The sequence below is a fragment of the Haemaphysalis longicornis genome, unplaced genomic scaffold (genome assembly GCF_048455015.1).
Source record: "Haemaphysalis longicornis isolate Haplotype H1 unplaced genomic scaffold, Haemaphysalis longicornis Haplotype H1 scaffold_9, whole genome shotgun sequence".
Lineage (NCBI taxonomy): Eukaryota > Metazoa > Arthropoda > Arachnida > Ixodida > Ixodidae > Haemaphysalis > Haemaphysalis longicornis.
Genome location: NW_027526460.1, coordinates 41,012,599 through 41,029,202, shown reverse-complemented (window position 1 = coordinate 41,029,202; position 16,604 = coordinate 41,012,599). Strand labels below are relative to the sequence as shown.

The window sequence follows — 16,604 nt, the reverse complement described above, 5'->3', positions numbered from 1 at the left end:
ACCCCTTCAAGAAAAAGAAAAATAAAGTGGGGAACAATACCCGCCCCAGCAAGGCCATAACTGCAGTTTAAAGCCAATATAAAATGAATGAACGGGGCTAGAAGCCAATTTTTTTTTCTTTTTAAGAAAATCCAATTTGCAGAGTAAGAAAAATACTACTTCCCACGTTTCATACGCTCGGGCATCAGGTACATAGAGCGTAAGAGACTCGGCAATAAAGGATGTGATTGAAAGTAAATAAAGAAAACCAGCTAGCAAGATGTCCTAATTGTGAAGTGCAGTAGAAAAAAAAATCTGGTTAACAGCGCGGAAAACGGAAGAAAGAACCGGATAGGGAGCCGAGAGAAAAAAAAACAAATACAGAAGGTGCTTCAATTATAAAAGTTCGCCACAAATGTCCGTCTAGAAGTAGCCCACTTGGCTTTGTGCACCGCGGCACTTTGCGGAACTTTGGGAGACACCGTCCTGCCTTCACAGAAGGCGCTGTGCAAATCTGCCAAGCCACGGCGGTTCCCTCGGCATCGCCGGCAGCAATTTTCGCAATCCGACGAATGCACCATTCGATTCCAGCTCGCTATCAACGCGCGTAATTCACCGATGCGCCGGAACGACCGTCCCGGGCTCTCTCTCCCCAACCGTCTCATCTCCGTCTCGGCTTCGTCTATCTCGCGAGGGCCTCTGACGTATACCCGCGACCGCGGGACACACTGGCACAGAGAAAACGACGCGGAAGTCTTATCGGTTCGCTCGGCGGTTGCACGGCGCTGTTCGGCACGGGTCCGTGACCCCGAGCACACGTCCCCAGGGAGGGTAGCCCCCTAATAGCCGCGGCATCTTTTCGATCAAAGCTCGGGGCAATCAATTTCGAACCGTCTAGACGGCGCGACTGGCGTTCGGTTCCGCGCCCATAATTCTAGCCCCGGTCGTCGCAATAAAATCGGAGATCGCACGTGACGGGAGGCTGTCCCCCGTACCGGGGGGACGAAGATGGACAAAGTTCGAAGCGACGGGCCGACTATTACGCGCAGGAAGGGGATTTCTTTACTACGGCGCCGTGCCCGAAACAGGATCGATATCTCGAGCGATGCGTTAAAGCTTTATACACCTCTAATCCGCCCACCACGCATACTGGTTTTACGCCCGTCTGACGGCTCCAGCTGCACGTATAAACTCGCCTTCACAGCTGCATGCGGAAACCTCTTGGTGCTGCAGGAGCCGTATCGAGAGGCGCCTTCCTTGATGCGGCAGTATTCGTAAGACCGGTAATACGGTAGGAGGTGATTTTCTTTATTTAGATGAACATACAAAAAATTTCGCGCCATCTTCATTAACGTGAAACCTGGGGAGGGGCGAAGCATGCAGTATATAGGTGTACTAGCGGTAGTACCCGGCGGTGCCCGGGTGGGCCATTATATTAATGACGCTAAAGGGTATAACACGTCTTCATTTATTTGTTAGTTGTCATATTTGGCTAGTTCATCGTGAAGTGGTACACACTGACGAGCTCCTGACTGCTGTCAATACACAGGCTCCAACCGCAGGCGCGTCGGGGTAATGTGAAACGACTGGCACTCGTGTTTTACTGTAAGTCTCGCTAAACAAATTGCACCAAGATGGGGCGCTCGAGCGAGTGAGTCAGTGAGTGAAAAACGTTTTGTTGAGCCGGTGAAGTGGGAGTGGTCCCCAATTTCAGAAAGCCATGGGATGAGCGGGCAGCCTTCGCTTTGGAGAAAGAATTTCTGGGCATCCAGATCGCTGTTAGTCACCAGGTTCTCCCACAGCTCTTGGTGGGAAGAGTGGACGGAAGAAGGGGGAGGTTGTTTTGCTTGCACTCCTGATACGATATGAGGAAGAGTGTCCCGTTGTAAACACAACATGAATTCGGCAGGAGATTGCGCTGGGAACATACGATGGAGGCCGACTGCGTGAGGGCTAATCTTCCTCATGGGAAGTGCTATCTCAGCAGATATGAACGATGCTCATCGGTACAGTTTTATGATAAGCAACATGGGCTCCCTAGGGGAGGCGCGGGGTTGCAGGAACTCCCAACAGATGGCGAGCGCTAACGTTTGCGCTTTTTACTGGTCCGTCTCCTCTTTTAGATTTATGATAAATGACAAGGCTCCTGCGGTAGGCGCGTGGTTGCAGAAAGTGCCAACAGATGGCGAGCGCTATGCGAACGCGGGAAAATTCAACTGAACTCCATGTCCAGAGTGGTGTAAATTAGAAAACCTAGCTTGCCTTTTCATCCGCATGTTAGGACGAAATCCTGAAATTGCTTTTTGGGCAATAGGATGGGCAGCCTTTGCAAGCAAAAACGAATGGGATATATCAAATGGCTGTGTGGTTATTGACGAATGTGTAAAAACACAGTGTTTTCCCGAAATCCTGCTTACCTCTATTAGCTGGGTGTCATAGAAAAATGTTGTAGAACAGTGTTTAGATACCTGAGTAAGTTACCCACCTCAGCAAAGCCCAGTTGAATATCTCAAATGGCGTGCGATAAAAAAATTCATATCTGAAAAACAATCTTACCGCTTTTCCCTCTTCCCATGGTGGAATTTTTAAAATTTGCGGCAAAATTGACCCCCGACACCGTAATCAAAATGTGCTTATGAAATCTGAAACCGTTTGAAAGAGCAGTTTGGCTTGGCTTGGACATCACCTGTTAGGCCTTTTTGGCTCGCCAGCCATGTCGTTTGTAAAAAACAATTTGGCCCCTTTAGTGGCGTCGCAGGGTGAAATTCTTAAAAATTGTTCTCTGTATTTTTATAAGTAACTTATTCTAGCAAAAATCAGTTGGATAAATGAATCGGTGGAAGATTTATTTGAGAATCTTTAAGAACACCATTTTTTTTCCGGAATGCGGGATCACCTCGATAGTGTTGGTTAGGGCGGAATCCAAAAACAACTTTTGAGATGTTCTTAAGGGCTACATGTACCATCAAAAAGCGCTTGAAAATGTCAACTGGTGAAGGAGGTAATTCCGAATTTAAGAAAACACAATTTCCCCCTTTCCCTCGGTTAGGAGTGCACTTTCATAAAATTACACCATCTTCCCGTAGGGGAACCCTGAGTAGTATGCGAAGCAGCCATGGGGTCGACTGAAGTTCCCATTAGTTTTCAGTTCGTCGTTTCCGTTGACGTTCAGCTTCTCGTGCCTTCGTTGTATCAGTAGCTTGTTGACGTAGTTTGAATGAGTGAAGGATATAAGGCGCGTTCGTAGCACATGCTCCCGTCACGGTTTGTAGCGCAGTGGGAAGAGCGCCACGTACCTCCCGTTGCGGCCAGAGAGTCGTGGGATCGAAACCGGGCGCCGCCTAACTATTTCTTTTTATAGTGGACTGCGCTGACGTCAGCCCAAACGCTGACGGGGCTGAAGAGACGCGCATGCGCAATACAGTGCGGGCGGCGGACGACAAGGGAGGGAGGGACACAACCCCGAGCATGAGATGCTCCGCATCTAAAAGTCCCCCCTTAGTGAGCCTCTACGCCGGGTCGCAAATGTACCCCCGAAATTTCAAGTCTTTAGGTGTAGCAGTTTTCGCTGGGCGTGGATTAGTCAGTCAGTCAGTCGGGCACTTCATTTTATAGGTATAGATTCTTGGCGCCTTGGCGTCTTTGCCGAAGGAGCTGAAATCATTGGGTGGTGTAGGTATGCAGCTTTGCTGTAAAGTCTCGTGTGTTCGAAGCCCGAAGCGTTCTAGCGCAAGGCGTAAACGAGTGCCCCGGTGTTTTTTTAGAACGCGTTACGTTCTAGAGCGAGGCGTTAAGGAGTGTTTTATTACCGTGACGGCATAAGACGACGGTTACGACGACGACATGAGACACCAAAACCCCGAGCCCCTAAAAGGAAAAAAAAAAAAAGAAAAAGAAAGATGGTGCTCGCTAATAGGGCGGTTGCGAGCTGAAAGCACATTAAGAGATAATTATAATAAAAACCCGGGTTCGGTTGTCCTCCTTACTATGTCCTTGAATTAGGAGGACATAGAATTGTCTCGTAAGTAGAACTTGCGTTACCAAAAAAGCGTTGATGATCCTCACGTCGGCTTCAGCAAAACTACTTCAGGCTGTGGCATCACCGGATTCCTTTTGGCAAGGTAAGAAGGTATGATCTCAGGTGGTGCGATCAATCTTTCGCCGCCTAATCATGCGCTGCAATTATTAGAACGATCGGTTAACGTGTATTTACTCTCGTGCAGTCACCTTGAAATGCCTCGTTACCGTACAACACATGTAACGCAAGTAACACTAGCGTAACGATTCATTTAGCGCCAAGATAAATCACTCGTTTAACTATCAAAGTCCACCCACTGGCTATCTTCACGGCCACTTTTAATGAGGGTAGCAAGCCGTTGACGGCTACGTGTATACCATATACCGCGGGCATCCCACGGAGGTGGGAAACGGAAAGGGAGGACGTGCAGGGTAGCCAGGAGCGACTGAAGGACACGTGACCTTCACAGCACTCACGTCGTGTGCCAAAGCAAACACCGCAGCGCGAAGCTGCGGACGTCTGTGGGCACTTCGGTGTCGGGCCGCCCGGCGCGATGACAAAAGCGGCCATTATGAACGCAGGAGTTCGTCAAGAAGACAGGCTGGCCCACACAGGACGGCCGCGCGTGGATTGCGACGGGGCCGCGGCACCAAGGCTAATTGCATTAAGTACTTTCGCGTAATGAAAAGCGGGCCCGCCCCGAGGCTGTGACGGGCGACGAACGATGCACACCTTGGCGGGAGTTTGTGTGCCTAAGCGCGGCCTTCGGTTATACGTTTACAACGAACTAAACGCAGTCTCGTCTGTATAGTTAACAAGCGCCTCGGGCGCCAAGAGCGAGTAGTAGGCAAAGAGCCAGTGCGGGCGAGCTAAAAGCCACAGCATTTCGACCCTTTCTTTGAATACGTGCAGGTGACCCTGGAACTCTGGCGGGTAGTATGGGGAAGTCTGTCAGTGCACTTATAAGGTTACCGCCTACGCAACGCAAATGAAACTGTGGCCGCGCGTTTCAGCAGCCCTCGACGACGACTTCTGGCCAGTAACCAACGTTGAGCGCAGACATCCAAACCGGAGGGCATCAAGAAGGGTACCTCCTTATCCACGCTTTAAAAGGCTTTAAAAGATCGCGAGCCTCTTTTTGCACTGTCGTCTGCGCGCGCGTCGTCTTCCCGCGATACAGCGTCCAACTACGTAAACAGCGCAATGTTTCTACAATTCAGCTTCAAACTACGCGTTTTAGGCCAGCTTTCGCCCCCAAATGAATTGACGCAGCCTCGTGACGCGTCGCAACAAGTGGGAATTCACGTTTCGTTTTCCTGACACAGCTTTTTCTGATGGTTGAGATATGAGCCATGAAATGGTATACGCGAAAATATCACAGCGCAGGTACTCATGCGCGTTCGCGGGGGGATCAGCCTCGGTAGGTCTCTTTTATTTGCGTGCTCAAAGCATTTCTGAGCAGCTACGAAGTAGCTCTTGGGCAGGAAGTTACGCAATGGGTCACACGAAGAAGCCGCTCCAAGCTGCTCTGAGCTGCCGGCGATCCAGCGCGGCAGGAGAACTGAGGACGAGCAGACGATTTGTCATCTGCTCGCGTCGGAGCCGCGCGCAGCCGCACAACGCGAAGCTAGAACTGATAATTGCTTCTCGGTTACAAATTATTACTACGAACTGTTTTCTAAAATACCTGTTGAAGTAATTACAAAATTTCTCGGTTGCGTCAAGAACCGTTGCCGACGAAAGCAAACGTGCCTTTTAGGCTTTTTTCGAGGCGTTCGTTGTAGAGGCAGACGGGAAACTGTTTTCATGCGTGTCCTGACTGCGGCTGAGCAAATTCTGCGAGGTGCGCACTGGCCGTTTAAAATGATGTGTTTACCTCACACAGCTTGTGCCCTACCTGCAATTTTGGAGATGCCCGTTTATGGTGACTACGACGAAACGGTGGCGTATCTTGCAGAGGCATTCGCGCGCCGGGATGCAACAAAACGATGCAAAAGCCTTGCTTCAGTGAGCGAGTGAGTGGTCATACAAACATTCCATAACGGCGTACAAATGTCGCATTTGTATGTACGTACCGTCAGACTCAAAAACCTGGTGCTCTTAGTAAAACACCGTTGCTCCGTATTCGTCGAACACCTTACCTACCGGCGTCTCAAAGTCGTTTATAATCACGAACTGCGAAGAACCACCAGACGAGCCCACCATTCTCGCACTGAGCAGACGATCAACTGGCGCGAGAACCAGCGAGAACGCCAACGAGACCGAGAGACTCCTTTTGCATGTGTCGTCTGCTCGCGCGTCGTCCTATCGCATTTCTGTCGTCTGCTAGCTGCTCCTCATCGCCTGCTCTGAGCAGTTCAGAGCAGCCCAAAACTGCTCCCGCCATAGACATTGTATGGGCAAATAAAATACGGAGCAGCTTGGAGCAGCTCAGAACTACTCTGAGCAGGCAAAACAAACAAAACAAAAGAGAGAGGAGAGAGAGACAGTGAAAGCTGTTTGGAAATCTTTGAGCTACTCCGTGGTGTAAAAGAAACAGAGCTGTTCGATCTAAGCAGTTGCGAAACTCCGCCTCAAAAAACGGCTATCACCTGGACTTCTCCAACTTTGGATCGTGCGTACGGTGGCGCCACCGTGGCCATCGCACGCACTATAAAAAGACACACTAATTATTAGAACTGACAATTTAATGTTAAACACTATTTTAAAGGCGCATAATTCTTCATTTTTTTTTTCTTTCATAAGTTATTCATTGCTTTCTTAACTCCGGTTTTTAAGTTGCGATTGTTTCTGCGTCTGCGCAACTGCCTCGACCGATTGGCGCTTGCACGGTCACTCGGAAACAACGCAGGTGCGACCTACAGCACGCTGTATGGCAAAACTTATCCAGTAGCTGATTAAGTGGCTCTAAATAATCCTTTCAACCTTGCGTAAAGCCGTCAAAGGTAATTTTGAAGTTTCTTTTTTTTTTTTTTTTTTTTTTTTGCTGCCGGAAAATATAACGCCAGCAGACGACAATGCGCAAGCACCGACGCATATCACTGACCACACGGTCGTATTTTTTTTTTTGCTACTCTTGTTTCGAATGCATATAAAACACTTGCGTGGTTCAACATATAGGGCTCCTTCGGCACCACAAATTTACGTGAGCTCCTAAATGTCATTTTTCGCCCATGAGGTCGTCGAGCGGCGAAACACGTTGTATAGCTTATTTTGTCACCAACAGATGGCGACACTGTACGGAAAAATCCAAGAGTGGACCAATCGTAAGGGTCGCTTTTTGGTGCATGGGGCCTCTGGGGAGTATCGCAACTACTGCAGCGCAGGTGACACGTGTCTTACCTCCGTCCGCAACACCAGGCGCCACGGCTGCTGCCACTTCATCAGGGCTCGCAAGCTTGGACGTTCCCTGTCTTCCCTATAGGCGGCGTAAAAATCGACGCCCCACGTGACCAACCTTGACCAACCTAAAGCGCTGTTTTCGACCATCAAGCCCACCAGACGGCGCAGGCAAAATGTTACTTTTGGTATAGAATACAAAACATTCATTCCGTGACTCAAAGAGCCCACACAGTTCGCTTACAATGTGTTATTTAAAAATACTATTAACAAGTTCCGCATCAAACATCCGTTGAGCAAAAATGTACGCAACTTTTTACGAACAGCCGACTGGTGCACCACCTTGTTTCTGAATTCGCAACCACAAAGCCGCCAATTCAAATTGAAACCGCTGCAACGGCCGACCGTTTCAATGTGCGCGGAGCACCGGTTTCGTGACTGTTATTGCTGTTATGTGCTTTTGCGTCCATCAGTTGTTGAGAGGACTGGCAAAACACGAGAATTGAGTGCTTGTGGAATGACAAATGTGGGAAATTCCGCATCGGAAGGCAGCTGTCGAGGCCAGAATATTCGATTCTTCAAACAGAAGGTGAGTGTTATGCACTCCGTTAGAAAGACGGTGCAAAGGAAACCGTTGTCGCCGTCAATACTTCATTTGTGCCCTTCATTCGAAATCTTAGCGCAAGTGAACGAGTTGTTATGGCAAAAAAAAAATGTTGTCACGAAAGCGACGTACAATTGCAGCGATCGAAATGAAATGATGTCCTGGCCTCTGTAAACTTGCGGATGTCAATAAACGATTTGTTCTCACTTGCTGCTCACTGTGGTCTGTGCCAGTCGAGGCCATCTGGTCACCTGGCGTAACATCACTTCACTAGCGCGGCGCAAGTAAACACGCGACCAGCGTGCCAGCCAGGAGCCAGCAGCAGGAGCAGCCACGGCCGGACTCGACGCCCCTTTCGCGCGCGGGAGGAGGAGAGTCGAGTCCGGCCGTGGAGCAGCGAGCCGGCGGCCGCCGTGCGAGGGCAGCCATGTTATTAAGGAGCTCAAGCGGCCTGTGCAAAAAGCATCCGCCATGTTTACAAAGCCGTGTTTACAGCGCCATCAAGCGGGCGTACTGGGTAGTTCACGACGCCGCCACTACGCTTTTTCTGGCACTACAGGCAAAGCTAGACCTTTGCTTCTCTAAAATCCTCCCTGTTCTGTGACTTCATCCCACGTCTGTTTGCGGGGTTTGTTCTTGTTATCTTTGTGTTTAACCTGCCATAGAGCGGGGCGGGCTGCGACTGCAGTTATTAATGCCCCAGCGTCGATGTTCGGCATGCCGGACACCATTAAAACAGCGAGTCGGACTGGCACAACCGGAAACTGGCATCAGCGCCGCTTCGGCCGCTCGCGCCGATATCTGGCGAGCGTAGATATCGGCGTCGCCCGAGCGTCAGCCCGCGTCGCCATGCATTTTGGCGCGCGCGCTGACGCTCGTCGACGCAGAACGACGCTGACGCTCGCGCGACGCCGAAACTACGCCGCATGTGGTTGGGCCTTAACTCTGCAAAAGAAATACGACTGAGCAGTTCTGCAACTGGTGGGCGGAGCCAACGCGGAGCTGCTCCCACAAATAACATACGGAGCTGCTTCGGAGCTGTTCAGAACTGCTGTGAGCAGGCAAATAAAAGACACAGTCGTTATCACTATCGTCTTCATCCATAAATGAGATCGGTCAAGAACTGTTGGCTGCTGTTGGCAATAATAATTACCGCCGTCGTCTTTGTGTACGCGCGGGCGGTCACTGCCAAAATAAACATCGTCATTGCCGTTGTCAGCGTCACCAACAGAGGAGATTGGCCAAGAAGGTAAATGTAATTCAGCGCGATCGAGCGCGATTGACGCCAGTTATCATCGATATTGTTGTCGCAGTTTTTCTCGACGCAGGAAACTGGCCAGAAAGCTGTTGAGCACCGTGATTATCATGTGAAGTAAGCAAATGATATCATCGGGGATGGCGCATGGCAGCGGCGGGAAGCGGTGATCGCTGACGTGCACGCTTGTGAAGGAATTGGAAAGCTAGGCTGCACGCAGGAGTAGCCATTTATACAAAGCCGGGCCCATCAATCTCTTTGGCGCTATTCACATTGATTTCATATGCCCTGCCCGATTAAAAAAATAACCACTAATCGATGAGCTTTACAACTCGCCAAACCCATTTGTATGCGTTGCATTTCAAACTTGCGTTCACCGCTTGGTGTCCCTACAAGTTGGTTGTCCTGGTACGACAGCCCCATCTCAAAACTGCTCTATAATACAAGGCTCTTGTTACACGCAACCAATTATAATTATTATATTCCCAATAGCTCTAATTGACCTTGCCACCCTTCCTGACCATCGTATATGTTCCCTAGTGCCTATCCTTAAGAAGCACACCGTAACACTACACATCCGATAATAAAACTATTGTAGAAAATGAGTAAAACGTATATGTGAGCACGTCCCTGGCGTTTCTTACTCCTCCTCTTTGACTAATAATGAGAAGCATGCAATTAATCGCAATCAGCAAAATGTACCCGCCGCGGTGGCTCAGTGGCTAAGGCGTTGCGCTGCTGAGCACGAGGTCGCGGGTTCGATTCCCGGCCGCGGCGGCCGCTTTTCTGATGGAGGCGAAAAGCAAAAACGCCCGTGTGTACAAGATTTCGGCGCACGATAAAGATCCCCAGGTGGTCAAAATTAATCCGGAGCCCTCCACTACGGCGCGCCTCATCGCCTGCGTTGCGTCGGCGCGTTAAACCCATCAATCAATCAATCAATCAATCAATCAATCAATCAATCAATCAATCAATCAATCAATCAATCAATCAATCAATCAATCAATCAATCAATCAATCAATCAATCAATCAGCAAAATGTGTGATGTATCTCCCCTTTGAAAGTTGCCAGACGCTCAAAGAAGCTGCATCGCGTTGCTCAGCCCCGATCACCGCTAATTTCATCGTAGATCAAAATAACTGATAGCCGCGCTGAAATCTCTACACACCTCCTGTGGTCGTTAGCCAATTTTTAGCCCACCCATGGAGTTTGTTAACGTGCGCTCAAATCTCGCACACATGGCATTCCTGCTCCATCGCCTAGTCAATAATGCAGCCTCCGCGGGTGGGGGTCAAACGACAGCAATCTCGTGTCAAGGCAACGATCAAAGACCGCGCCATTACTGAATTAATGTAAGCTGCCTACAACAATATCTGTAAGTGGTTTCCGCCTATATACGTATATGAGAGGTTCATTTCAGATGGCGGTTTTAAGAGATGAGTCGATCTTGCAGAGTCAGCTATATAGACATGTACGCTGCGGTATTCTTGCTATTACTCTATCGGGGACAAAAAAATAAACAGCCCTGGTTTCATAATCCGTATTAAACTTCGCTGCAAAAACAAACCCCCTCGCCTAATGCGAACAAAGATGTATAAAATAGTATTCTACTTGAGTCCAGTGTTGGTAAGCTACTACGTGTGGTGTATTCGGGAAAGTTTGCTGAACTTGGGGAAAATGTTTTGAAGGCGTGTCGAGTCGAGTACTAGTCATGTTTTGAGCACCACTTCAAAAATTCAAAAATTGAGATTTTTACGGTTCACCGCGCCGAAGTTAAACCTGGCCTATCAGGCGAGCTGTAGTGGAGGACTACGGATTAATTCACACCTCTTGGGGATCTTTGACGTGCTCAAAAGTTCCAAAACAGCAACAGACAGGCATTTTCGTATCTCGCCTCCGTGAGAAAAGCGGCCGCTTCGGCCGTGATCGGTCACCGGCGTCCTTCTCAGCAGCCCAACATCAGTATTAATTAATTAATTAATTAATATTGTGGTGATTACGTGCGCCATCTCACCAAGAAAGCTACTGTGTCTATGTTACATTACTTTTTAAATAGTTGCGCAGCTCGTAGCGGCGGGCTAGATTAGGCCCTGACACTGCTCCACGGCAGCGGATTGGCCCCCCGCTTTCTGACACCTTGCGCGTTCATGCGTGAATTAGAACATCGGGAGTTAAAACACGATTCCCGCTAACACATGCAAATAAATCCGTTCAACTCTATGACCCGGCCTCTGTTTGCTTCATAATGTTCGGCATACATAACGGATACCACGCATAGCGTACACTGATGATCTATATGCACGTCGGATGTCCAGCCAGCCGTTGTGCCTATACGCCTCGAGCGCGGCCTGTAGGGGCGCCACTGAAATCCCCCTAGTGGCCCGTTTCGAAAGCAGCCGCGGGAGTCCGCGCACCGCTCCCCAGTGCCGCCGCTGCTTTTGCGGCATGTTCACGACTGAGATTTACCGTTTGCGGGCGTTTGAAATCCATGTTTGTGGGGAGCAGTCACTCGGTTCGCAAATGGGGTGTGTTTACGAGAGTGTAAATGTTTCTGACGCGATCTTAGAGCGGTATATTCGGTCTGTATAGGCGCCAGGTGTGTGCCACAGGCCAGCGTCGCGGAATCGGCGTATGATGGAGCCGATTGCAGTTACACTGACCTGAATTTGCTAGCCGTGTCTCCGTAACCACCGGCTCCTCAGATGTTCATGCTACGGCTGTACACTTACGACGTAAATCAGTTTTGTGCGCTTACATAATCAGCGGAGCACTCATACCTGACAGCACGCCAGTTACGTTTGCCAATATTATACCTCTGATATTGATCACCACCACTTACAAACCAGTCTTTGTTAATTCCGGGAATATTCGACAAAAGTACGATGGACAATGCATAATTATACTCGGGGATCAGCACACAACAGAGTCGTCTGTCGTGAGGTGAGCGGCCGCAGACATTCATCTGCTACATATATCCTCTGCGAGCAGCGCGGAGACGGGCTTAGAATATAATCCTCGTCCGCGACTAAATGCTTCTTCGAAATATCGTCATATGGCACAGGGAGCCTGCAGAATAAAGCAGAAACTGAAATCAGAGGGCCTTATCACATACCACACTCTTCCAATGACACCTTTCATCGCTTAATTGTTGAACAGCCTGCCCTGTATACTTCCAAAAATGCGTCCGCCGTACGATCAGCTGTTCGTTGAAGTAGAAAAACAAAAGGATAGTGAACGCGAGATTTGTGTGTGTGATTACTAAACAGTTCATTGCTTGATCCCGCTCCGCATTTGTACACAGCGTCCCCCTCCTCTCCCCCCCCCCACCGATGTTTCGCGAAAAAGCAGTGCATTTCGCGTATAGTTGGTCTAGTGAATCCTACCTGGCTTAAGTTTCGACGAACGTCTTTAGCATGTCAGAAGCTGCACTGTTTTTTTTTATTTCTGTTAGAGCTATTATGTTTCTTAATTCCGCACTTGCACAGCATTTTTTTTTCCCGTAGTTTCATTAACTTGCCTTGGTTCTTGCTATATGGCGTGTGTGGGCACATATTTAACGACGCACAGGCTTGGAATTTACTTAACATTTTCGCGTGGTTTATGGTTTTATAACAGGCATTATTTATTGTCCGGGATTGGGTAATCACATCCCCGAAACACATTTTTCTGCGACGAACATATTCGAAACGAAGCCGCGTTCCTTGTCCACGCTGCAAAATGAAGCCAACCTCTCATTGTGCCAGTATCAGGTCTAAACGAGGCGACAGTAGAATTCATTTGTGCCTGATGTTTTGGAGGTGACATGGGTGATACGTTGCTGCCGTCGCCGACGCCCGGAAGAGCGGCGACGAAGCGCGCAGAACCGCGTCCCCGGGTAGCTCTTGCGTGCTCTACGAAGACGCAGCTGCTTTTTAAGTGACCTAAACGTACTCTTTACCTATAGATGTCACCATAACAAGTTTTTTTTAGGGCGCGGAAAGGCGAAAAGAAGCGAAACAGAACCAAAACACGCACGAGCCCCTATCAGCCACGCAGCGCAAATCCCGTCAACGCCGCGGAGAAGCGGCGGCAGGCGGCGCAGCGATCGCGAAGCTCGAGGCGTATACGCCTCGAGATTCGCGATCGCTGCGCCGCCTGCCGCCGCTTCTCCGCGGCGTTTGCGGGATTAGCGCTGCGTGGCTGATAGGCGGTCATGCAGTGTTTTGGTTCTCTTTCGCTTCTCTTTGCCTTTCCCCGCACTAAACAACTTGTTAAGGTGACTTCTGTAAGCTAACTGCACGTTTAGGGCGCTTAAAAAAAACAGCTGCGTCTTGGTAGAGCGCTCGAACGCCAACAAGAGCTACCCGGGGAGGCGGTTCTGCGCCCTTCTTGGCCGCTCTTGCGGGCATCGGCGACGGCAGCAGCATATCACAGCTGGCACCTTCGAACACGTCAGCACAAGTGAATTCTATTTATTGTCACCTCGTTTAGACATGACATTGGCACTGTAAGAGGTTGTTTCGTTTTGCAGCGCAGACAACAAATGCGGCTTTGCTTCGAATATGTACGTCGTAGAAAAATATGTTTCGGGGATGTGATAACCCAATAGCGTACAAAAACTTGCGCCTTTTATGGGAATACAAGCCACGCGAAAATGTTAAGTACACTCAAAGGCTGTGCATTGTCAGATATGTGCCCACTCATGCCCTATGGTAAGAACCAAGGTATATGTTAATTAAACCACGGGAAAATGAATGGTCTGCAAGTCAGGAATAAATAGAATAGTCGTACGGGAATAAAAAAAAATGAGTGCAGCTTCTGAAATGCTAAAGACGTTTGTTTGAGCTAGGTGGTATTCACCAGACCAACTAGATGCGAAATGCACTGCTATTTCGCTAGACATGGGGGGGGGGGGGGGGGGGGTGAGGAGGAGGACGCTCAACTGTCGTTACAAATGCGGAGCGAAATCAACACAGGAACGTTTTATTAATCACACACACAAGCTGCCTGTTCACTTTTCGTTTGTTTTTCGCCTTCAACAAACGGCTGATCATTCGGCGGACGCATTTTTTGAAGAATACAGGGTAAGCAGTTCACAAGAAATACGAGGTGTCGTTGAAAGAGTTGATTGATTGATTGCAGGGTTTAACGCGCCGACGCAACGGAGACGATGAGGCACGCCGTAGTGGAGGGCTCCGGATTAATTTTGACCACCTGGAGATCCTTAACGTGCGCCGAAATCTCGTACACACGGGCTCGTTGGAAGAGTGTCGTATCTGATAAGGGTCTCTGATTTCGGTTTATGCTAGGTTCTGCAGCCTCCCAGTGTCATACGACGATGTTTCGAAGGAGAGTTTGGTCGCGGACGCGGATTACTCTATAAGCCCATCTTCGCGCTTCTCGTGGAGGATAAATGTAACAGATGAATCTTAGCGAGCGCTCACCTCGGGACAAGACGACCGAGCATTAAATTTGTCGTCGTGTGCTGACTCCGGAGTGTAATTTTGCATTATACATCGTACTTCTTTGGTACAATGTTTGCGATATTTATGCAGCATTGGCTTGTTCAGGGCACTGATATCTCATATGTGATATTGGCAGGCGTAACTTGCGTGCTGTCAGGTATGAGTGCTCCGCTGGATTTTGTAGTGCACAAAATCGATTTACATCATAGTGTGTATGGCGCAACATGACCATCGGAGGAAACATTGCTTACGGAGACACTGCCACTAAATTTCAGGGCAGCGGAATTGGAATCAGCTGCATGCAAATGCTGGCTTTGGGACGCCGGCCTGTGACACACGCCCGGCGCTCATATAGATCTTTCTAAGATCGCGTCATAAACGTTTATACTCTCGTGAACACACCAGGCTTGCAAACAGAGTGCCTGCTCCACGTTATTCGGCATTTCGAACGCGGACAAACGGTAAATCGCTGTCTTTAACGAGCCCCAAAAGCAGCGCCGACAGGGGGGAGCGGGCCGGGGACTCCCGCGCCTGCTTTCGAAACGGGCCGCTAGGGGGATTTCAGTGGCGCCCCTACAGGCCGCGCTCGAGGCGTATATACACGTACCTAACGGCTGGGTGGACACCAGACATCCGACGGACGTGCGGAAGCAAACAGCGGCTGGGTCATCGAGTCCAACGGATTTATTTGCATGCGTTAGCGGGAAGTGCATTAAATGCACGTCTGATGTCCAGCCAGAAGTTGAGGCTACACGTACTCGTAGAATGGGCGCACCACCGCAAGCTCCGTGTTGTAGTTTTCCCACCAACACGCGAACTATCCCTTTTTCCGATATTGACGCTGCGAAATACCATTGCAGGGAAAGGTATTCTTGCAGCGTGAAGTCGCTGGCTCGCGCGTTTGTCATGAAGGCAGGCGCATGCCGTGCGGAGAGGACGCTCTGTGGAACAACGTGGTGATGTAGTGTCGATGCACAAATTTAAAAAAAATGTGTTTCTCTGCTAAGCAAAAACTGCTCCGATTAAACTTTCTGAAATAAACTGCGATGGCTTGTACTAGTGAATGCCTTGTATTTGATTATTTTACTACGAGCCCAACAATGCGCAATTTAGGGGTGACGACAGACGACTGGAACTGCCTACCTCAGTCGTTAACCGGCTCTGTAGAATCTCTTGACCGTATTGAACCGTGACCCATGATGTATCTTTTTTTTTATATCTCTTGTATCTGATGTGTCTTTTTTATTGTTCTTGCTGACGTACAGCTGGGTGCAGTGTTATATTCTGGCCCCTCCTGCTGGGACCCTTAAGATTTTCCAAATTTGACGAATGTTTTCTCACACATTTCTCATTTCTTCAGTGTCAATATATTTCTTACGAATTGTTCACAATGCTGAAATACAGAAAAAAGTGCTTCATTCGCTGAGAGAGTGTGCTTGTATTTGCTATAAGTGAATTTCCTGGAGGGCGTAACGAGAGCAAAAGAAAAGAGAAATCTTTTGAAAATCCGGCATAGGGCAGCCCAGAGCCCCAACAGGACGTCCACAAAAGGTGGCGGCGATTGAAAAAGACGGATTCTTTATGTAGTTTTTGGTGGACCTAATTTTGCTTTGAACCCTGGATTAAAAGGGCGGCTACAAAAAGAAAAAAAAAAACAAATTTCGGACAAAAATACTTTGAAGGGCTGTGTGGGCCATGCAAGACTGAGCCACAATTTTTACTGAAGAAATCCGAAATGGTCGACATTACGGCTGCGACGTTTGGTATGGAATGACCCATATTTAAATCCCGCATCGAATACGCGCTAAATGACAACAAATATTCCATTAGCATTCAAGATTTCGTATATTCGTGCACGCGTAAACAGCTTATTCAAGGGGCGGGAACATTACGCGATCACCGGTGCGCTTCTTGTGAAGTGTGTTGCTAATTGTTGCGAATAGTTGGCGCTCGTGCCATGCACT

At 49.0% G+C, this 16,604-nt stretch overlaps 1 protein-coding gene across 1 annotated transcript in view; it reads right to left on the bottom strand.

Moving 5' to 3' along the window:
- Window positions 1–16,604, bottom strand: part of LOC144152189 (uncharacterized) — a 648,411-nt gene that overhangs the window by 472,267 nt on the left and 159,540 nt on the right. The window lies entirely within an intron of this gene.